Consider the following 24,951-nt stretch of genomic DNA (forward strand, 5'->3'; position numbering starts at 1 on the left):
AATAAGAGACTGCATACCAATCTCAAGTAAACAGGGGCCACTGGAGCATTGAAAACTATTTTAAAATAAACTCTTTTGGAGTTACAATATCCTTAAAACACATTTTTCTTTAATAAATGAATAAATAAAACTTTAGGAGTCGCTTTTCTTCCAGAAGCTTAAACTACGTGAACTCTTTTCTCTTTACTGATTTCTTTGTGTTTCATTGTTGTTTGATTTTTGGATTTGGTCTCTTCTGAGACACCAGACTTCAACTCTTCTGGCCTGAGGTCATTTTGTAGACTTTGTCTTGTTACTCTTCTAATTGCTTCACATGCGCTTTTTCTTTATACATTTTATTGTATGTTTCCATCACCATTTATCCCCCTTATACCACCTCCCTCCCCCCCGATAATCACCGCACTGCTGTCTGTGACCATGAGCTCTTTCTCTTTCTTTGGTCAATCCCTTCACCCCCCAGCCCCCATCCTCCAGGTTGTCGCTGTCAGCCTGCTCTCTTATCTACCAGTCTGTCTCTGTTTTGCTTGTAAGGTAAGATTTTTCTTCCAACAACTAAGTAGTATTCCATTGTGTAAACGTACCACAGCTTTTTAATCCACTCATCAACTGATAGATACTTTGGCTGCTTCCAACTTTTGTCTATCGAAAGTAACGCTGCAATCAACATAGAGGTGCTTATATTCTTTTGGATTATTGTTTTGGGTTTCTTTGGATATTACCTCCAGAAGTAGACTTGCTGGGTTATACTTTTAAAAATTCATAAATGAAGAGCTTGTGCCAAGCCCTTGAAGGTAGTACTTAATGGAGAGATTCATCTGAAAATAAGTCAATCACCTCTAAGGCTCTTGGTTTGCCTGAATGGACGTCCATCTTCCACTTTGTGTATAAAACAGAATTTCCATGACTAATATTTGAATATGAGTAGGTAAAGAACTAGTACTAAAGAGGTTGATTTAAAGTGCAGAGTTCACTGACTGTTCTGAATCACAGAATCTCTTCATTTTTTTCTGTTGAATAACATTTTTTGTTAAATAATAGCAACATTTAATAGTAGTCCACTACCACTGTATCAAGTCTTTTACACACATACTGCTTTTGTATTTAAAAAAACTGTCCCCCTCTCCTGCTTCTCCTGCTCTCTAAATTTACGTATGTATATAGCCTTTTCACCAAATCATAAATTTTAAAAGGGAAAGAAGGATCTTACCTTGTCTCATACTCCTAAGAAGTTCCCGAGCAAGATTCCCAGTCTAGTTTATGACACTGAAGTTTATGATTCTGAACCAGGATTTACAGTCCAGCTTAGCCCGCTACTCTCCATATCATCGCCTTAAAGCAGTGCTCTCCAACCTGAGCCAGCCTCAGACTCGCCCAGAGAGCTTATTAAACCACACATCCCTGGGCCCCACCCCTGGAGTTTTTGATTCAATAAGTCTGCGGTGGTATCTAAGAATTTGCATTTTAACAAGCTCCCAGGTGATGCGAATACTGCAGAACCACACAATGGGAATAACTGCTTTAAAGTCATGCACAAGGTGGAGTATTAGTGAGTCTCCCTGCTACCTGTTCAGATTAATCAAAATATGCCCTTTCTTGAAGCAGTGGGTTTCATTATCCTGTCTGTTATTATAAAAGGATGCTGATATTTCTTAGGATAATAAAAAAGTAGAGGCTATGATTCTAGGTTTCAGCAAGTCCTTTAATGTTTTATGAAAAGCTTTTCATGACATTCTGATGGCGTAAGTGGGGGGACAGAAGATTTGTGAATTGGGAAGCATGTGCTTCCTTTTTATAGACATTGGTTTTTATTACTGCTAGTTTTTGTTCTTTTTTTAAATAAAAAATGATATACCCTGATAACCATTTCAACTTAAAATGTCAAAAAATAAATTTTATTTTTTACTGGTATGGCATCAAGTTCATAGAACAAGTATCTGTTTATATACAAAACAAAACTGTGTTGAGCGAGACTAGTCCTGATGCAAAATATTAGGTTCAGATGCCCATTCCATTTCGAAGGGAGGAGGAGCCTTGTGAGAAAGCACTGGACCACAGGTCCGATATGGGAGTAGAAACACGAGTAAATCGGCTACCTTGTGATTAATTTGAAGGAAAAATTTTTGAAATAGTAGCCATTTAATTTGATATATCACTGCTAATTTTCTTATCATTTAATAATCTTTACAGAGATATGACACTGCAAATTTGTCAAGGGAAATCAGTGTTGAATAGTTTTCTATAGAATCTTTAGTAAATTTTGTTTAACATAAAAACTAAGAAATCAGTATGTTTTTGGCACATTTAATACTATATAATAATACTTAAAGAGAAATTGGTTTTACAGATGATTGTTCTTTGCAACTTAAGTGGCAATAAATGTTGTACTAACAAACAGGGTCCAAAATCTTGACCACTTTATCCTCTTACAATAAATAGGCTGTAGTGGATACTGGTATTGCTGCTTTATATTTGTACCGGAGGTCATGTGCAGAATTAACGCAAGACTTTGGAATTTCTTTTGTTATAACATAACTTTTTAAAAAATAAAAGTTTAGCTTTAAAGCCCATTATGGTTTTTGCCCATTTTAAATACTTCTATTCATTAAGAATTCAGTGGTTGAAATTTTTTATCTTCAAATGGCTTTCATGGAATAAGTAATTATATAAATTTGCAATAACATCCAGCAAGATAATAAATTATATTTGCTTGGTTGTCTTACTTTTAAATTGATCATTTAAATGTTATGAAACCAATCCTTTCATTTCTCAAGTGCTGAATTAATATTACAATATATTTTGGAGTTGTGGAGGGTTTTTGTTTTGGTTTGTTTTTCCTGTGATTTGTCTCCTCCTTTCTCCCTAAAGAGACTACAAAACATGAATATAAAGTAGATGTTCAACCATTTTTCCACTGTTTTGGTTGTGTTTTGGTCTTCCAGTGCTCACCTTTCCGGCCCACCCCTCCACCTCCACCTCTACCACTTGGGATAAAAAAATAAATTTGATATTTTAATAAGCAGTGACCTTACCATTTTATGTGTTGTCTGGAATCACCTTACTTCATTTATTATACAAATTGTTAATAAAGGCTGGAAAAGCACCATAAACCTCCTTTGGTTAGTTCGTCAGGACCTCTTACGTGTATGGTGACTACGCCGTTACACGTCAGACTCTTTCTTTCATTGCATCTGTTGTTCTAGGTCTGAAATTTGTAAGCTTGGTTTAATGGCCTAATATAAAACCTGTTATACAATTAATTATAGGCAACTTTTTAATTTCTAGAAAGATGCCATTAGAATCTAATCTCCAAGAAATTATCACTGCGGAAAGTGATTTTAAATCATTGTTTTCACTTTCCTTACATCCATGACCATTTACTGAGTTAAAGTCAGCAGTGTATCTTTTAAAAAAAATATGACGAGAAAATGCAGAGGTCAAGAAAACCTTGATGACCTTGTTTTATGATGAAGAAATCTGCATTATCAGTGGCAACCTGCAGCTATCAAGTCCAAGTGTTGCCTGTGTTGATGACTTGTCCCCAGCACACCATAAAAAGGGCTGTGCATCTGTTCTCAGTAGTCTCACTTTCAGAGGACAGAGCATCAGCGAACACTCTATAGTCTTACCAAGAAGAGTATGTGGTTTAAGTGTAATCACAACATAACAAGGTCAACTGGAATGAAGTTTACCCTGACTAACGTAAGTTTGAACTGCATGGGTTCACTTATAGATGGATTTTTTTCAATAAAATACTGTAAGTGTATTTTCTCTTCCTTATGATTTTCTTAATAGCATGTTTTATCTAGCTTACTTTATTGTAAGAATATAGTATATAATACATATAACATAAAAAATATGTGTTAATCAACTGCTTATGTTATCAGTAAAGCTTCTGATCAACAATAGGCTATTTGGAGTTGAGTTGTTGGAAGTCAAAAGTTATACGTGGATTTTTGACTGTGCAGGGGGGCCTGCTTCCCCAACCCCCAACCCTTGCTATTCCAGAGTCAATTGTACTTTCACTTTGTGGCAAAGTCTATGTCCAGGCTGAATATTGTAAAAACTATGAAGAAGGAACATATCAGCACGAAAACAGGTAAGCAAATAAATAAGCATCCAGGGGCTTTACAGTAGGGAAAAGAAAATCAAAAGTGTGAGGAGTGAATAGATAAATGGTGAACTTCAGGTAAATTGAAACAGGTTGCAGAATCAAGTGCATGGTGATTCAGAAGAAACTACTAAATGCTTGAAAGAGCCTGGGCTTTTTATTGACTTTGAAGCATGTATTGAAGCATTCAACTCTGAAGACAGTTCTGTCTTGGGGTGTCCAATTTCCACTACTGAAATGCTCATCGTGCCTTTATATAGATTCACACTTCCACCTTGTACCATTTTCCTTTAACAATTCTTTCAGTGTGTATGTGTTAGTGATGAATTCTTTCAGCCTTTGTAGGTCTGAGAAAGTCTTCACTTGACCTTCATTTTTAAATATATTTCTGCTTAGTATAGAATTCTAGCTTGACTTTTTTTTTCTTTCAACACTCTGAATATGTTGCTAACATCCATATCTTTGTTAGTGTGTGCATAGCACGTCTTTTCCCTACTACTTGCATCTCTTAAGATTTTCTCTTTATCACTGATTTTGGTCAATTTGATTTTATCATGACGTAGTGTAGTTTTCTTCAACTTGGGGAGGTAACTTGGAGTTGTCCCACAGTTCACTGGCGTAGTTTTCATTTTATAAGTAATTTTTTTCTCTGTGTTGCAAATTGCTCTGCTGCTGTCTTCACATTCATTAATTTTTTCTTCTGTAATGTTTAATCTGTCATTTATCTGATCTTGTGTATTTTTTTTCCAACTCAGATATTTTAGTTTTCATCTCTAGAAATTTGAGTCTTTTTATATCTTTCATGTCTCTATATAATGCTTAAGCATTTGGAATGCAATTCTCAGCATTGTTGTAATGTATTTGACTGCGAATTACACCATATGTGTCGGTTCTGGGTCAATTACAGTTTATTGCTTTTTCGACTCCTATGGGGCATATATTCCTTTTGTATGAATATATATTCCTTTTGTATCTTTGACCACATGCGAGACAATGTACAATATCTTTCTCAATATATTTTTGTAGTCTTTTACATATTTTTGAGCTTTGTCTGTGACACAGTAAAGTTACTTGAAAGCAGTTTCATCCTTTTGAGATTTGCCTTTAAGATTCATTTGGCAAAACCAAATCAGCCTTTCATCAGGACTAGTTTTTCCCACTACTGAGACAAGACCCTCCTGATACTCTCTCCAGGGATTTGCAAATTGCGAGTTTTTCTAATTTGGCTGGTGGGGACAGGCAATGTTCCCAGCTCTGTGTGTGTTCCAGGTACTCTTCCTGCTAATGCTTTCAGATGGTTCTTCTCTGCTGATAGTTCCCTCACAAACCCTCGGGGGCCCCTCTGAGATTTGAAGTTCTCTTACTTGCCAACTCTTCTCTCTGCATCCTCTCCCGTGAGGCACAGCCCATGAGGGTTTCTCTCAGTTCTCCGTGATCACCGGCTCTCGTTGCTGGAAATACCTGGTCTTGAAAAACATTGTTGCGTACATTTTGTCTGTTGAGGTGTTTTTGTTCCTTTGTTTCTGATTATTTTCTGCAGGAGGGTAAATCTGGTCCCTGTTACTCCATTTTGGCCAGCAGAGAAGTCCCCCAGTAATTAATTCTTCACTTGAACTAAGAGTTAGTTTATGTTTTTCTCTGATTGTGATTAGTTCACTTTTCTGATCCAATCTACATTATGCTTTAAGCATTACTTTAATTAGTTTGACTTCTGAAATTATTAGAGAAATGGATTAAATATTAACTAAATATAGCACTGTTTAATTTGAAGGATTGTATTGGAGATTTGGAAGATGATCATTACAAAGTCTTCAGAATTATTAATTTCTCATATCATTTTATCCTTTTTTTTTTCCCCTCTGGGCTGGAAGAAATGTTAGCCACACAGCTGTGATGTGCTAATAGACTGACTACTTTTCTGGACAATTTTATTAACGAAATTATACTTGGATTTACGTATTTATTTCAGGTTTCATCTGGGGTACTATATGCATATCATTAAAAATTACTTTATCAGCATTTTAGAGAAATAGCAATTTAAATATATGGGTTCTGGTAAGGTTCTCCTCATTTATACTGATCACAGCTTATAGACACAAACTTCATACTGAAAATCAAGGAAACAGAAGCCATGGTTAATTGTGAAAGTTTCACTTCTAACATAATTTAATGCAACTGATTAAGAAATCTGCCTCTTAAAATTAGACATAACTATGCAGTAGTGAAAACCAATTGTGAATGACAAAGAATTTTCCAATTGTCCTTTCTGTTTTCTGACTTACCTAAAAGTAATGACTGTTATTATGAGGGAGAATTATTATTCATATCATATTTATGGTGTGTAAAATCAGGTGCACTTGGCACCATGCTTTTTATTATACTTTCGAAAGATAAAATAGTAAGCAAAACATTTTCCTGGTAATCAAGTTTTACAGTAGTCAAAAACTGAAAGTCTTTAGTTTGGATTGAACTCTGAATGCTCAATCCTTGGTCATCCCTGTGTGTGTTTATTTTTTAAGTTAAATTTCAATTAAAAAATGTTCACGATGGCTTTGAGAAAGGGCAGTGGCTTAAAGCTACATAAAATTATTTTCTTACCATCTGCAGGTCAGGAATTTAAAGTCAAAGTGTTGGCAGGGCTATGTTCCTTCTGGAGGAAGACTGTGTTCCTTCTTGTCCTTCTCCCTATAGGAAAATGTGTCCTTGCCACTCTCAGCCCCAAAAGACCCCTACATTCCTTGGCTCACAGCCCCTTCCTCACCTTCAAAGACCAATATTCCAACCTCCATTCTACTGTCAAATGACCTTCCCTGTCTTCGCATTTCTTGCCTTCCTTTTGGGAGGGCCTCTTTTGATTACCTGGGCTCATCCAGGTATTCCAGGATAATCTTTTCATTCCAAAATCCTTAACTTGATCACACAGGGGAGGCGGTCATTATTTACCCTGCCACAGACATTCTCTCTCATTCCTTTCAGCCTTTTTCTTAAATATTCTCTCATATAGGCTACCCACCCTGGTTCCTTTGATTGCTGGGGATTGCACATCCTGATTTCCAAAGGGAATGTACTGAGTCTTCATATCTTGGAAGCAGTGTAAATGTCCTTAGAAGTTAGTTGTCTACTCATAAGACACAAACAGGTCTTAATAAAATATGACTTGCATGTAACCTTCTTGAAGGATGAAAGACAAGAAACACATCTGGTATAGTACCATTAATATATAAAAGGCCAATAGTTACCCAAGAACACAGCTTCTTTCGCTCCCTTGCCTACAGGCGACACAGAAGGCTGGAAAGCACACGAGCCATCATATATGGGAGTCATCTTGACATAAATTGCAAATTTTCAAAACACAGGCACTCTGCTAGGTCTCTCTCTCTTTTTTTTTTTTTAGCACAGTACCAAGAACAAAGACTGTCATTATTTTGGTCATTCTCATCAAATCTTCTGAAAGTTTTGTACAGGAGACATAATTGTCATCGTTACAGTGTCATTGCTGCTCCCACACACTCCGCCAGGCTCCTACTTCTGCCTTGTGCACTTGTTCTCTCTGGAATGTTCTGCTCTGATGGCTGTGTGACTCCCGAGTTGTGTCGCCCCAAAATCTACATGTTGAGGTCTCAAGCCTTAGAAGGTAACTGTATTAGAAGAAAAGCTATTTAAAGAGGTGGTTAAGTTAAAAAGTGGTCATATGGCTGGTGCCCTTATAAGAAAATCAAAAGACGCCATGGATGTATGGCCGCATGAGGTCCCAGCAAGAGCCAGGCCATCAGCAGGTGGGCAGAGAGCTCTCAGGAGAAATCAGCTCTGATGAACAGGCCTTGGGCTTCCAGTCTCCAAAACTTTGAGAACATAAATACCAGTTGCTGCCGCCACCTGGTCTGTGGTGTGGCAGCTTCGGCAGACAAACACGCTGCCTTCACTAGTCTTAGAGAAGGCTAGCGACCTCCTTACCTGGCACCGCATCTAAAATTTCCTATGTACCCAGACACCCATTTATCCCATTTCCTGCTTCTTTTTAAACTTTTATCCCTTATGCAACATATAATATGTATCACATTTCTTCATTTTGTTTGTTGACTACTTCCTCTATAATGGGAGCCCAATGAGGAAAGAGACTTGGGACTGTTTTGTTCTGTTTTATACTGCTACCTCCCTGGAATCTAGAATAGCCTCTTGCACAGAATAAGACCTCACATATTTGTTTACTTGGCTGCATGTATACAAAAGTTGAGGGACTAATAGGGACAATAAACACTAAGCAACTGAAATCCATTCCACTGAGTGTAGAAATAGAGGGTAGAGCTTAGGTCTTGAACCTCTTATTGGCTACTTTTCAGAGATTCCCATTCTAGAGGGAAAGAGAAAAAATGAACAGAGATTTAGGATATGGAGTGATGGGAGGCACAAAGAAAGTAAGGTTAGAGTGCAGCGGGTATGTCGGCGGGGTGGGGCAGATGCACACAGTGAAGTGTGAGGCAAGTCCGGCATGGCTCCTAGAGGAGGCTTTCTAACAGGATGAAAACCTATGTTGAAAAGAAAATTATTAGGTATCACCCTAGGGCCTTAACTTTTAGCTTTTATATACTTTTTCTTTTTTAAATATATAAAGGAACAAGAGGGCATTAAAAATAATCCCTGGAATGTTTTTTCTGAGGGACAAGATATGGAGGAAATATCTCCGTTAGGTGCGGAGTGCTTGAGAACAGTTCAAATGCCTCTCACTCAGGAGGCATTCTCTGACTTAGCTGTTCCTGAATAGGCATTTGAATTTTTTAATCATTAATTATGGTAAAGTATACATCTTAACCATTGTAAGTACATTTCAGTGGTCTCAAATATAATCTTATATTGTGCAGTCATCAACACCATCCGCCTCCAGAACTCTTTTCATCTTGCAAAACTGGAACTCTGTACCCACTAAACACTAAATCCCCATTCCCTCCCTCCTGTACCCCTGGTGAGCATCATTCTACTTTCTGTCTATATGAATTCTATCTTTATAAATTTATACTCTAGGGAATTCACATAAGTGGAATCATATAGCATTTGTCTTTTCTGGCTTATTTCACTTAGCATAATGTCCTCAAGATTCATTCATATGCTAGCATGTGTCAGAGTGTCTGAATCCCCTTCCTTTCCAGGTTGACTGATGTTCTACTGTATGTACATACACATTTTGTTCATCCATTCATCTGTCAATGGACAACAGGTTGCTCCCACTTCTTGGCTATTATGAACAATGCTGCTATGAACATGAGACTTCACATATTTCTTTGAGGCCCTGCTTTCAATTATTCAGGTATATAAGCAGAAGTGGAATTGCTGGATCATGTGATAATTCCATTTTTAATTTTTTGAGGAATCACCATACTGTTTTCCAGAGCGGCTGTACCATCTTACACTTCCATGAATGGTATACAAATGGTCCAATCTCTGCACATCTCACCAACACTTGTTATTTTCTCGTTGGTTGATTGATTGATTGATGTATTTGCTTACTTACTTACTTATTTAATAGTAGACATTCTAATGGGTGTGATGGATATGAGGTGGTAGTGGTCATTTGATTCTGAATCGAAGTTGTTTAAATTTCTGTTCCCAATTTAAATAGTCTAAATTCTGTTTCCTGTGTATTTAATGTTTACCATGGTATTTGGAAGGACCAAAACGATGTAATACTAGTAAATACATGTAAAATCCCTTTGTGAAACTTAAAGAGAAATTGATTTTTGAAAGGTTATTTTCTGTTACAAAAATTAGCTGGATGGTCTTTCAAAAGACTAGATTTTAGATCTTAAATTCTGCTTTGTTTTGGGACTTCTTTGGCTTTTCTAGAATTGTATACCTCTAGAATATTCTGGAAAAATGCAAATTATCAAGTAGATTCATAATTTAATATATAAATAACGAAAGAAAAATGAAAATTCAAGCACTTACTCCCTTCCATTCCCTGCCCTTTGCTCATAAATATAAGTAGGAAGTTCTGTAAATATCAAGGAATAGATAAGTTACCAATTATTTAAATGTTTCAGAATATAGGAAAGCAATAAGTAACCCTAATTCATTCTATAAGGCTAGCAGGACCGCAAAACACAAATAGACAGAAACACTATAATCAAAAGAATACACACACACACATACACACATATACATACACACACATACACACACACAACGCAGTTTAAACATTGAAGCAAACTATAAGCAAACTGAAATAGCAGTATGTAGAAGTAATAATCTAATATGAAATTATTCCAAGATGTCTACTCTATTAATTAAACACATTACATTAATGTAAGGAAATAAAAAACCTTATGAAGTTGAAAAAGCATGTAATAAAATTTACTAGTTCTTCATAATTAAAATTATAAACCTTGGAAATCGGGCTAATGATCTCCATCAAAAACACAAAGTATTTCCAAGTTCAATTGTTTTAAAATTTCCCTGCTGAGTCCATGAAATCATGAAGACAGTGATAAAAAAAACTAGCACACTAAGGACTCACATTTATACATAAGAAACGGGATTACGCCCTTTACCAGGATTGCCTCATCTAATCCTCATAAAAGGGCCAAGAGTTCAGGGCCACTATTGGTCTCAATTCTGTAGGTAAGAAACCTACGCAAAGAGAAATTAAATAACATACGCAGACTGACAGAGTTTGTATTATTTGATTAACCATCAAATAATGGCTCCCTCCTCAAAATTAAGCAAGCTAGAGAAAGGCTTAATTTCAGACCAGTTTTAATTCTGTACCACTAATAGTTACATAAAATATTGTCTTTGAATTTTGTAACCATTTTTGTACAGGCCCCTCCAAACTAAAAGCCTGAGATAAGTGTCCCTGTAAAATTGAGTTCCTCTTACTCTTTGATACCATCTGCGATCATATCAACAAGTGTTAATTGTTCTTTTGATAACATCAACACTAATCCTATTAAGGCCAACAGTGCGACATGGCCTACCACACTTCATGCCAAGGTCCAAAACATAAAAGGAGTTATGGTACCCATTTCCACATGCAAATAGTATACTTTTAACTTCAATGAAGTGGTCAATTCCCTGAAGACATTCTAAGCATCTGCCTGCAGTGCTAAATGAGTTAGTACCCCTAACAAACCAATTAAAAAAGACAAATTAATTGGAAAGGGCATTCATTGCACAATTTACTGGTGTAAATAAAACCCAACTTGTGAGATAACAGAGTCTTTTATTCTGTGGAGGAGGATGGAATGTCTGTTGCTTAAACATGACACACACCGATTAGGAAAAATAAAACACTTAATTGCATGCCTTCGATGGCCTCTATAGGTATTTGCAAGTAGCAGACAATTCAATCTCCCCCTTTATGTCTTCTTGGAAGGCAAAGGAAAATCCAGAGAGCAAGCTTTTGTTGGATTATTTTTTAAGCTTTCATCATATTTTATTTCCTTTTGGTAGACTGTTAAAAGTTTATCAAAAAGAGGGTTTGGAAAAGGCAATATGGAATTTTGCAATATAGCTTGAATTATAAAGTGATGCTTTTTACATATTTTATGCAACTGAAAATAACATATATATAGGGGATGGCAGAAGTAAGGCCTGCTTGAGTGTGGTTGGTAGGATAATGGTATGGGTTAATAATTTATAGTTTTAATTTGAATATTTTATCTAAAATGCCATATGGTGTGCTTGAGTGTGATATTCTTAAGTTACAGAATTATATGTTTATGATTTTGTAATAAAAGATTTTGTAATAAAAAAGGGGCATTTTTGTTCCAGACCCTGTATGTATGCGTGTGTGTGTGTGTGTGTGTGTGTAATCTACCTACCTATGGATGCCTGTGTGTATAGAGAATATATGGCAGCAAATTATAAACCAAATTACCCACATTTGTACTTTGTGTTTATGCTAAAATTAAGTTCATTAAGTAAATGACAATTATATTTATTAGAAAAGCATTGCTAAAAAGTTAAACTACCACTGGAGCCTAGCAAACTGGCCAGAAAGCTAATAATTTTGTTTTGTTGATCCCTTTCTTGATATAAGAGGCCCTAAAAAGAATGGTTAAAGCACTAAGCTGAGAACTGAAGTGTAAAAACTAACATTATCTCCTAATTTGATAATAGGCATTAATTAAGGCTTATATTTTATTGTTAAAGATTGAGAGACATTTCCACATTTGTGTAGCTTTTTAGTTGTCCACATAGTAGTCCCCAAAATTACGGTCCAATAAAACTGGAGTAGGAAACTAGCTATACAACTTTGCAACATTGGTAGGATAGACTTTTTCTTAAATCTCCTATTTATATGAAAGAGCCTGCAACAGATTGCATAAGGATATGTGTGTTCAGGTTGCATTCTGGGAAAGGAGGCCGCATGCTCACAAATAAACCAAAACATTACCTAGGGAATGGGGGAGGTTCAAATTGTTTAAGCACATGTGCAAGCAGACATTTACCCAATTTCCCTCATGTATTCACAAGGTATATAAAATAATTACCATTGTCTTTTAATTCATGTATATCTTAGAATTAAGTTCAGAGTTGTGTCCTGTGCATTTCCAAGACTAAAAGTACATCTCTGCATACCCACATGCATGCTCACACACTCCCTCACGTGCACACACTCATAAGCCCCATCCAGGCATTTACCCCACACCTTCTCTCTTGCTATCCAATCCATTCTGTTCTGAAGCTAGGAGATCAATAGACACATACGTGCATTTGTGCTTTTTAAAAACACTTAGCTTCCATATAGGTCAAGATACATTTTTTTCTTCTGCAATTAGTATGTTTTTACAAATGTAACAATTAGTATTTTCAGAAACTTACTATCTTTTTTGCAGGTGATGAAATTTGGAGCACTTTAGCTCATAACATTTAGGTGAGATTTTTAACTTGAGGCAGTGCTCTACTGAAATGGGGCATTTGAAGACATTGGGCTGGGATGGATATGTTGTGCATGTGAGCTGCGTGTGATTCCTCGGGACCTGAATGGTGGTCAGAGGCAGGCCAAGTCATGTCCTCCCCACAAAAGGCCCACCTCCTAATCCCCGATATACATATTACTTTTTATAGCAAAAAAAAAAAAAAAAAGACTTTCCCAGTGTAATTAAGGACCTTGAAATAGATTATTCTGTACCATCCAGGTAAGTCCTAAATGCAATGTGACCATGAAGACAGAAATTAGAGTGATGTAGCCACAAGACCAGAAATGTTGGCAACCACTGGAATATAAAAGAAAAAGCAATTTGTTCCTAAGAGCCTCTGTGGAGAAGGTGGCCCTTCCAACATCTTCATTTCAGCCCAGTGATACTGATTTCAACTTTCTGACTTCCAACACTGTGGAAGAATAAACGTGTTGTTCTGAGTCACCCAGTCATTTTTGTCATAATAGCCACAGAAAAATAATAATACATAATTAAAAGACAATTAAGTTCCAAAATGTACTGTCCACTCAAACACCTTACCGGATAGGTGTCTATGAGACTGGGCATAACCCTTTGAAAAAGACATAACCATCCTGAAGCCAACCGCCCAGGGTACCACAGGCAGTAACTCGAGCTCTCTATCTTAGACCTGTTGCTCCCTTGCCTCTCTGGAATTCACACTAACAACTGGCCCTGTATCTGCTGATGGCTGGCAGCAGTACCTGAAGGCCTGTCAAGTAAGCCACAATAACGTTCTAACATCTTTTGGAGTGTAGGGCAGGGGGGCAGTTGGGAATATAAAGGACATTTGCTCTGCATTTTCTATCCACAACAAAACTCAAGTTTAGACTATGGATGTTACTGACAAATGAGGTTATATATACTGTCAAGACATTCTGAGAACCTTAAACTCATGTTTCATTATCATCTGTTAGTGAACTATCAATTGCTTTATAAATTCTAGACTTTTCCTATTACTAAATTATTTTGCATTTCTTTTTCAGCTAAGAGCTGGTTTTGTTAGGATAATACTTCAATGCTTTTTCAATGTTTCACAGCTGTGTTTTTAAAATTTTTAAATTTTCTTTAAAGATTAACTCAGGCTTCTTTTTTTTTCTTTTTTTTAATTTATTTACTTTTTAAATACATTTGTCTCTGCCTCCCCCCCACCTCTTTTCCCTTGCCCCCTCCTTCCTGCCCTCCCTCAGCTCTTCCCCTTTGGTTTTTGCCTTCTCTTAATGGCAGACGTGAACTGTCTCTTGATGGAGACAGTGGGTATAAGATAATCTTGTAAAATAAAGTGCGTACAGTTTAAGTCTCCTTATCCATCTAAATCTGAGCGACTGTTGTATGCCAGGCATTGACCTAGGAATGGCACATACATCCCACAGAATCTCTTGCCCTTATCAAGTTGACACACAAACAGGGATCACCATCAATAAACACGCAAATAAATAAATAAGACAAATAACTAAATAATGGCAACTGATTATAGGGAAAGAGGGAAAGTTAATGTCCAGAAGAGGAAGGAGTGAGACTAGGAGAGAAAGGTGTTTTATTTTAAATAGAAATCACGGGGGTGATGGGACAGGGAGAGCAATGGGGAAAGAGGCGGGACAGCTGTGACTGAACAACAATAATAAAAAAAGCCAGGTTAGAGCAACAGAGAAAAAAAGAAACACAGAACCAAGTCCTCACTGATAATCTGACCTTTGACCGGAAGTTATTTATGCACGCTATTCCTCCTGGTTGCTCTATGCATCCTAATTCTGACAAGTGTTTTTGGCGGAGGCCATGCTGGGACATCTGACGAAGGGTTATATTTCCCTCTCCTGAAGTCAACTGCATTATTTTTGCCTAGCTTGACATCTTTATATTTAAAGAAAGATAGCTCCACTCTCAAATTTTCTAGAACACATCAAATATAAACTTGATCCCATTGTGACGCCTCCTGTCCGGGATATGAGGCCTCGGTCTTTTATGTAAAAGAATAAATTTACACAGGGAAATCTGTTTCAATGAGACACATCATTTCATCATAACACCAGAAACGATGTGGGAATGGCATAGGAAACAGTCCCAAACTTGGTCAAATCATCATTTAAATTGTTTGGATGACTGGTAGACCCAAATTCCAGCAAACACATCCTTGGACTCCACACATAAGGCTTTGAGGACCCCCATTCCTGCTGGGAAAGCTGCAGGTTACTGCTCCTCTGCTGTTGCATATTTCAAATTAGCGTCCTTTCTTCCCACCCCCAACCCATCCGTTTCTAGACTACCGGTGCCCTTCCCACTGTGCATAAAATTAAGCATTAGATGGCTGCTTAGTAATCATGATGTGGTTTGTTTATTTGTTTTGGGAATTGCTTATGGGGGGTGCTTTTACAATTATCTTTATTCTCTGTAATTAATTTCCAGAGCATTAAATGTAAATTAGCCCTCTGTGTGAAGTGTCAATGCTATCACCTACATGGGGAAAGAGGTTTGACTTTCCAAACTACAGGGGAGTTTTCTCTACCTCATTCTGTTAACTCATTGTGGAGAGGACCACTAACATGAGAACAGAGAAAAAGGAAAATTTTGGAAGTGAATCTGGCTCAGTGGCTTCATTTCTTCCCAAGCTCATAATTGTTTTGTACAGCTTATTGTAAATCCTTGGAGGGCCACCCAGGATGCTGGGGTACAAAGTAAGCTAAGATCCAAACTTCCAATAGGTCAGAAAGCCCTGGCTCAATGACTATTAACCCCAGTGGCCAGTTTATACAGAGCAGAGCGTAGCGCAATTTCAGATGTACAATGAGTCCAGGTGCCTGAATGTGCTTAGAATTTCTTTGGCTTTTTAAGACAGACTTCAGCGGTTTTCACATGTAAACAACAGAGTGAAATGTTGCTGGAAAAGCAATGGGAAAACTTGCATCAGTATATTACTCTTGCCTCTAGAGTGGACTGCTCCAAATCACACAAATTGAGTATGGCTAAATTACAACATATTTTGTTGGAATGTCTCATGTTATGTGCCAGTTTCTGTGGCAATCTTGTCATTATAATCACTGAATTTGTGATTATTAAATATGACTGTCCACGGGCAGTATACTTCATATCCTTTCTCCCCTGCAAATGTACCAAAAAATGTTAAAATGTATTTTTAGGAGAGAAGTAAGCTTTAAATAATGTAAACATTTAAAGCCTACGTTTCCTATATCCAATAATGTGATTAATGGAACTCTGTAGTCCCACTTGTAAACAGATATCATCCTTATAGTCACTGGGTAAGTTTCATAAATGTATATCACCCAAATGCTGTATTTGTTTAAGAGAAATTTCGAATTCTATTCTATGTGATTTGAAACACTCTGCGTACAAGATAGTGCTGAAGTTGTTAACAGAATCTTGCAGGGGGAAAATGTCAATTCTCTTCCTTTTCCTTTGTTCTTACCTTCTTCTCAATGTGTTTCATTGTGTAAATCACAGTAGGCACAAAGAAAATAACAAATATTACAAAGTAAAAGATGACTTCTTGTTTCCATGCACACATCTTCAAAAAGGAGGCAAAGCACAGAGCGACCAATCAACTATAGAATATAGATGCCACATCTCCAGTTTGGAATGTGTTAAGAATTTGAGACCTAGATTGCAATATGCCAGGGTCCCTGTCCTGCCACCTGCTGGCTATGTGACTTCTGGCAAATTATTTAACTTCTGTGAACCTTGGTTCCTTCATTCATTGGGAAAATAAAAAGGATAGATCCAAGAGTGGTATAAGGATTCAGCCAATGTGTACTGTCTAGTACGTAATAAGAACTCAATAAATATTAGCCATTAACAATGATTTTGCATGGCACCTGGGTAACTTTGGAATATGTTAAATCTAGATGTCATGTTAGAAATCATCCAGAATGGGAGACACACACCCAAATATTTTGAGTGCCCAGATGGATAACATATAAAGGAAAACAGCTAGTGCACAAAGGGCCTTGGGGAGACTGAGGCATAGGGTAGAGGGCCTGTTCTCCCTAAAATGCACCCAGCGCCCTCCCTTCTCCTCCCCTATACACCTTATTCTCCTTCTCTGTGTCTGGAACAAATAGAATATACCACAAAGCCAGACTGGCCCATGGCTACTAAGGGAGCAACCTCAGGTTTAATTTCAACATTAAACATTTTACAGAACATGAAATAGAGAAGGGTGCTCGTACCCAAATTTGTAGGATTAGTTCGTGGCAAGAGTTCAAATCAGCTCACTCACTTGCAGGGTAATATTTTTCACTCTGAATCACCTGACTCCTCTACATGAGCAAATTTTATTTTTAATCTTAAGTAAAACAACTACTTCATATGCTGCATCTTTCTCTGAAGCCTGTAACAAACCATTGCTTACAGTTGTCCCAGAGTTATGACACTCCTAGCAGCAATTTAGGCAGCAATCTAAGTAAATCTAAAAGAAGGAAGTGGCTTTATTCGAAGCCATAGTTGATCACTCACTATGGCATCTTGAAGGTGTTTAATGCATGGTACTCAACTTCATTAAAGGTGGAAGTGAAACGTTGTCTAATGTTACTCTTTCTATCTGTGTTAATCATTAAGCTCCTATCTCCTGTTCATTAATAACTTTGCCACTAGGTGGAAACCTTTAAAAGACGAAAGCTATTTCTTCTTCTGCAGTATCAGATTTAACTCTAACATAGAGTCAATGCAAGAAGTTTAAAAACTTTGTTTCTACTGAATTTATTTAAAAACATAAGACCTCTAAGAAGCTCTGAAACAATAGGAAATTTAAGTCAATTTAAGTCTGAATTATCTTGGAACATATACAGGGGTCTGGCTCAAAAACACCCTTTTTATTACAAAATCTTTTATCGCAAAATAATAAGCATGTAATTCTGTAACATAACAATATCACACTCAAGCACACCCTATGACATTTTAGGTGAAATGTTCAAATTGCTGTCCATCACGTAGCCTACCGACCACACTCAAGCAGGCACTGCCTCTTTTGAAAAAAAGACATTTAGAACACACATATGCTAAATGTCTGAACTGAAGTTCAGTCCCAAATCAGTTGGAAAAGCCTTCCCTTTACTTTTCCTATTTTCCATATCTTGTGTTATACCTTGATAACATTTTATTTTGCATTCTCTACCTAATAATTTCATACAATAGCTAGTCTATTGAAACCACCCACATCTGCTTGAAAGGTTCATTAGGCACTTAACTCGATCTTTATTTGATTTTGGCCCGGGGGCACTTGGTTCTCCAACTCTCCTAAAGTTGCCTGTTCATGCTCCAAGCGAGTTTCAACCTTAGAAAAGCCAAAGCAAGCACCCTTGGCAGTGCGGATAGCTTTCCCTGCCATCACTTTGTAGCTAAACTTCTGTTTAAAATTCAAATAATTTTTTAATTGACAACATATCCATGTTTTCATGCTTTCATAGTCATTCACACCGAACTTGAAGCTACTTGGATATATTCTCTAACCAAAACATCAATATGGACCTTTCTTTTTTTTCATCTGAAAATCATTAAAGCACGATAGTTCCAGGGAGCCAGAAAATAAACTGGCCCCGATTTCGGAATAATTTCCTGGGATTTTTTAGAACACCCTGGAGCGCTGATCTGTTCCTGGAGCAGATCAGCTGAGTGATGGAGCCTCTACAGTTTGTGTGCTGAGGACTGAGAGGAGCGCGTGCTTCCTCTCAGAGCCACGCGAGTAAGTGTAATTACAGCTAATCGTTCGTCACGTCTGAGCGGCGTCTGCAGGAACAAGGGAGGAGCGCTCCCCACAGCCGAGTTTTGTGCGGCTAACTGGTGACATTCTGCAATGTCCTGGCCACTCCGCACAAGCATCTGGCAATACCGTCTGCTGACAGCAGGCGAACAGGTTTGATGGATCAGTATTGAGTCTGGAATGGAAATGTTATTTTCCCTAAGGTGCCCAGATCCCTTTCAGGATGTCTGGTAAAGCTTTACTTTCGGGGTGGGATGTATAAACTCTCTCCAGCGATCCATTAATCTAATACCCCTTTAGGGGGGAATGTGTCACAGTAAGCCTATGTGCAAATGTTGATTCAAGTAGTCAAAGGAAGGAGAAATTTGAAATGTCTGCAGTATCTAGAATCCTGTTATTTTAGAATGATAAGGATTGTTAGATGCAATAGAATTATTTTATTTTTCCAGATGAGAAGGAGTAAATCTAGAAACATTACATTGTTTTCACAAAATTCCTATTTAGAGCCTGGCTCTTTTGAATCTCAATCTAGAGATCATTCCAATGCACCTACACTCTTCGTTCCATTCGGTTGCTGTAATTTGCATACATGAGCATTTCAAACCTAGTAGCATGTACGACCATGGGACAGGGTGAGGGGTCAAAAAATACTGATGAAAAACACAGATGTACAGGCCCCACTGCAGTCCGATGAGCCGAGAATGAACCTCTAGGGGAGGCTCCGACACACGTGTGTGGCCATTCCATACCATCTCTAGCCCTATGATTGACAACCTCCCGACTCCATGGCCACAGGGAACCAGCGGGCCGTGGAGATCCTTGGCTGAATGTCCCTGGTGACAGACCAGTAGAGCCTGTGGTATGCACATCGGACGCGCCCTGGTCTTGGCAACCACCTGGCCTGCAGTTAATGCAGAAGACCTGCAAGTGATAATGTCCCAGAGGGCGTTGGACAGGAGAGTTAAAAGCTTCTGCACTGGGCGACGGGGAAGGAGGGAGCTGGAGTTGGGGTAAATCCACAGCACTCTCCACATCTGTGGCCCTGAAGTCACTACCACGCCTGTCTCCCTTGTGTGGCTGCTAACCAGGCAGCAGGAGGAAAGGGCCGCCTCCACCACAGAGACGCAGAAGCACCTTGGGCGCAGTGTGGGACGCAGGTCTCCCTTCATCCACCTCCCTGCCTCCCTCCCTCTCTTTCGGACTCCGGATGTTCGCCAAGGCCGCCAAGGCCTGCCCAGCCCCTCCGTGTTCCTTTTTTTCCTTTCTGTAAATTTTTTATATTCCCCTAAATTACACTGCTTAGATTTTTGTCTTGTTTATGAATAAAGTTAAAATCGCCAAGAAAATAAAAGTATTTTAATTTTTAAAATTATATTTGTTCTACTGGATTTATATGCTGATATTTATAAGATGCTGATGAAAAATGTAAAGGAAAAAGTTTTAAAAATGAGAAAAATACGTGTTTATGTCTTGAAAAACAGCATGATAAGGATGTCAATTGATCTATAAGTTAAATACAGTTTCCATCCAACTCCAGCAAGATGTTTTGTAGATATAAACAAACTTATTGTAAAATTTATCTGGAAAACTATGAACACTAGAATAAATAAAACAGTCTGAAAGAGGATGATGTGGGAGAAATCACTCCAACCAATATTAAGCTCTGTTATACAGCTACATGAATGATCATAGTGTGGTATTGGTGGAGGAATGGACACATGGATCAATAGAACAAAATAGGGAACAGAAATAGGCCCAACTGATTTTGGACAACATAGCAAAAGCAATCAAATAGAGGAAGGATAGCCTTTTTAACAAATGGTGCTAGCACAATTAGACATCCGCAGGTCATCGATTTTCAAGTCAATGCTGCAAGACTTTGTAACACATGCAATGCCTGACTATCTAGGCAGGGCACTGACCTTTTTCCCTTAGACTGTCAAATAAAAAAATGATAACGTCCAACACAACAGGAATGCATCATTAAAATTTATATCTATTTTTGTCAGGCTGGCAAAAATATATTTCCGGTGTGTCACAGAATTTTAGTAATTAGTTTATGTGTGCCATGATATTAAAAAAAGAAAAAAAGCTGAAAATCACTGCTATAGGTAAGTCAATCAATCAATATTGAAGCAAACAACCATCCTTAATCTATGTTTCATACCTTTAACAAAAATTAACTCAAAATGGAGCACAGACTTACAATGTTGTAAAACTATAATTTCTTTTTGAAAAAAGTGGAGAATGTTTTTAAGGTTCTAGGGCGGGGCAGAGTTTTAGATTTGGCATCAAAAACATGATCCATAAAAGGAAAAAAATCAATAAATTAAATCTCTTCAAATAAAAAGTCTTCGCTCTCCAACACACTCTATTAAAAGATGAAAAAAATAAGTCATATGCAGACACAGATGCCGACACACACACAGAAAGAGAAAGAAGACAAGAACAGATTAGAAGAAAATATTTGCAAACTATTTACCCAACCAAGGATGCTCTCTAGAGTATATGACAGTTTCTGAAAATTCTACAGTAAAAAAATGAACAAAAGACACAGACAGACACTGAATAGGCATTTTATCAAAGATGATGGTAGATAAGTACACAAAAAATAATAGACATTGTTACCCATTTAATTTAGGAAAACCTAAATTAAAACTCCAACAAGATATATATTTGAATGCCTAAACCAAAGAACAATGACAATGTCAAATGCTACTGAGGATGAAGAGAAGTGGAAGTACTCATACACTGCTGATGAAAACATAAAATGGTATAGTTATTTGGGCAAATAATGTAAAATTATTTGGAATATAATTTGGCATTTTCTTTAAAACTAAACATATAACTACCATATGACCAGCATTTGCACCCGTGAAAACTTCTCCCAGAAAAATGGAAATTGTTGTGGCACAAAACCTGTGTGGGCATGAACACTGTTGGCAGCTTTATCTGTGGCAGCCAAAGTTGGAAGCAAACCATATTTTCTGCAAATGGTGAATGGTTCTACAAACCGTGGTCCATCCATACCATGGAATATGACTCAGCAATAAAAAAAAAACAAAAAAAAAAAAACAAAACACTGAGCTGTCGATACACAAAACACCTCGGATTCTCCAAGAATTATGTCAAGTGAAAAGAAAAAAAAGCCAGGTCCCAAGTTTACCTACTGTATGATTCTATTCATATAACATTATTGAAATGACAAAATTATATAATAGAGAAAGGATTAGTGGTTTTCAAGGTTCAGGGATAAGGTGAAGAGCAAAGTAGGCGGAGAAGCAGATGAGGTTATAAAAGGGCAGCAGGAGAGATCATTGTGATTAAATAGTTCTGCATCTAGACTTCACTAATGTCAAAATCCTGGTTGTGACATTTTACTATTAATGTTACCACACTAGATAAACTACATAAAAGGAACCAGATATCTCTCCATATTACCTCTTACAACTGCACATGAATCTGCAATGACCTCAAAATAAAGTATGGTTAGAAATTTATGTTTCTGTTCAAAAGTAAGGCCATCAAATTCTACCTTATATAGTCCTAACCAATGTGTTTATGAATCGAAAAAACATATTTTTTCTCCATATGGCTTAGAACCATTTATTAAAATTATTTTTAGCACATGTGAAATTAGAGAGGCATGATTTTTAGCTGGGCATGTTTACAAGTAGTTAGGAACTCAGGAGAAATGGACTTGAAGTTTGGAGTCTCTTTTCTAAAAGGAGACTCACTTTTTATTCGTGCTAATCACCATAGGTAAGTGGAAGGCACATCATAGACTTTCAGATATTTGATAACCAGGTTGAGAACGAGAAGGAAATAGAAGTGGTGGTGGATAGTGGTAGTGACCACAGGTTAAGTTTTGGGATCAGGGATGTAGGTTTCATTTTGCAAATCAAAACTTCTTTGTGCATGGCACTTAACTGATCAGAGTCTAGAATAAGATTATGTGCAATTGTGTTTCTGTCTTATTTCCAAGTGCTCTTCACTTAAAGATTCACTTTATGGTCTTCCTGTAAATTTGAAGACTTTAGAGGTTGTTGTGGTTTATCATGAGTACTATTTTTCATTTTTATTTTATTCTTAAGGTCCCTTGTAAAACTAACATCACTTCTGACTGATTTATTAACTCAACGTCAGCCTTAGTTATACTTTCGCTATTTCCTTTTTTTCCCCAATCTTTTCAATATTATGCCACTATATGGAGACCTCTTTAAAATACTGACAATTTTTTTTTATGAATTAAAATTTTAAACAAACAATAGAAGGTCATTTAACCCTCACATTTAGGATGTTTATAAATGTAATGAATTCTCATGAAACTATGTCTATTAACACATATTGCTAATCTCTGTTGAAATGTTCAATTTCTGTTAAAGAGAAAAAAACATTTACATTTACAAACCTGGATAAGCTGGACATGTTTTGTTTTAACATGTTTAAAAATTTAAAGCAATATTGTGCATTTGGAAATACCTTTTTTTTTCTTTAAAGGGCCAATAGTATAATATTTTCTCTTTCACAAAATCATTGCCACACAAATCTCCAGTAGCAAAGCATTTTTTACATCATATGCTAATTGAGAATTATCACCCTATCAAAAGAGTGACAGAAGTGTCCTGAGTTCATACTAATAATGCCCAAAGGTAAACCTAGTTTTTTACTAATGTCTGATTTTTCACCTGCTGCATTGACCTGGTACCTGAGAGGAGAGTGAACACAGGCAGTACTGCGAATTTGGTTTGCAAATATGCGCCTAAGGTGGGAGGCTCAGGGAAGTTTGATAAACAGGCTGTTTTCTAAGTGTAAATTTTTTCGTTGCTATTTAATACAATGTGAAATGTCTATGAGGTGCCCTCAGGCAAAAACTCTTTGTTCACAAGCTATCAGGCTTAAATGAGATAACCTGTAGGAAATCTTGACTAAGCAAACAGGAGCCAGCTAATTCTTGGGAGTCACTTGTACATATCAGCATGACACAGTCATCAACACTTCTAAAAATAATCCCTAAGCTACTGCTAGTTGTACTCTCACTGTTGCGAGTCCGTTCAAATTTTAGAAAACATCCACTTGTCTTCCTTGTCTAAATCCCATCTTCTTACACCTGTTAGGATATTTTTTCTTTTATGCAAAAAACTCTCTCTCGAATTTAATTTAAAAGCTGTGTACTCTCCAAGTTCACTAGTTTGAGATGGGAGAAAAAAACATGCGGTCATTTTCAGCTAACTTTCAATAAACTCTGAATGACAGAAGCGTGCTGAGTTGACCGCTGTATGAAACACGAGAAGACTATTGATCATCTATTTGCTTGTCTGTTACCTGGCCTCTCCGCGTTGCCTGGGAGGCATGTCCCTCAAGTAGAAGCTGGGGTGGCAGGAGGTCGCCCTGCTTTGGGGTGAGGGTTGAGTGAAGTGCTGACTTCCCTCCCCTTTTTGGAATTCCATTTAAATGCCCATACTAGCGGGGGCTCCCATCCCAGCAGCTGCCCTGTGATACCAGCCTTCTAGGGAGGCTACTGATTGACACTAAAAATTGCTAATCAATGTTACACATATCAGGCTCTGCTGCTCCTGACCCTGGCGCGTACTCTATAAAACTGCCCACTTGAGATGTGTCTGGGTTTCTAATAAACACATGCAGGCATCCTGGTGAATGGCTGTCTTTTTGAAGCTCTCCCTTGAGGTCCCACAGAGTGATTTTCATATGTATTGCACTGACAATAATCTAATTCCAAGAGCCCCCAAGTACCTTCTGATTTAGGGCTACTTCATCTTGATGCCCTTAGAGAGAGGAAAACTGAATTTATTTATATCAATTATATAGACCTATACACTTCAGAACAGATAATATGTAGGAAAATCAATTACCCATTAAAAATTTTGACCCAGTTATCTATTTTCTTATAGAAAAATATATACCGTTGTACCTTAAGGAAACTAAAAATTAAGACATACTTAATTTTTTTTTTTACTTCTTTTAGGATATTGAAATGTAACTATGTCAGATTGCCCTTTACTGTAATAAAAAGCTGGTCTTTATATTGGGAAGAATAGTTTTAATAGACACTAACCCAAATAAATATCTGCATTCCCTTTATATCTCTATATGTAATAACAGATTCATATAATATAGCCTAAGGTCACATTCTAGCATCTTAGAGACTAAAGGAATATAAAATGTGTGACATACTGACA

The sequence above is a fragment of the Pteronotus mesoamericanus genome, unplaced genomic scaffold (genome assembly GCF_021234165.1).
Source record: "Pteronotus mesoamericanus isolate MK-2021 breed Mesoamerican mustached bat unplaced genomic scaffold, CSHL_Meso_final contig_2, whole genome shotgun sequence".
Classification (NCBI taxonomy): Eukaryota; Metazoa; Chordata; class Mammalia; order Chiroptera; family Mormoopidae; genus Pteronotus; species Pteronotus mesoamericanus.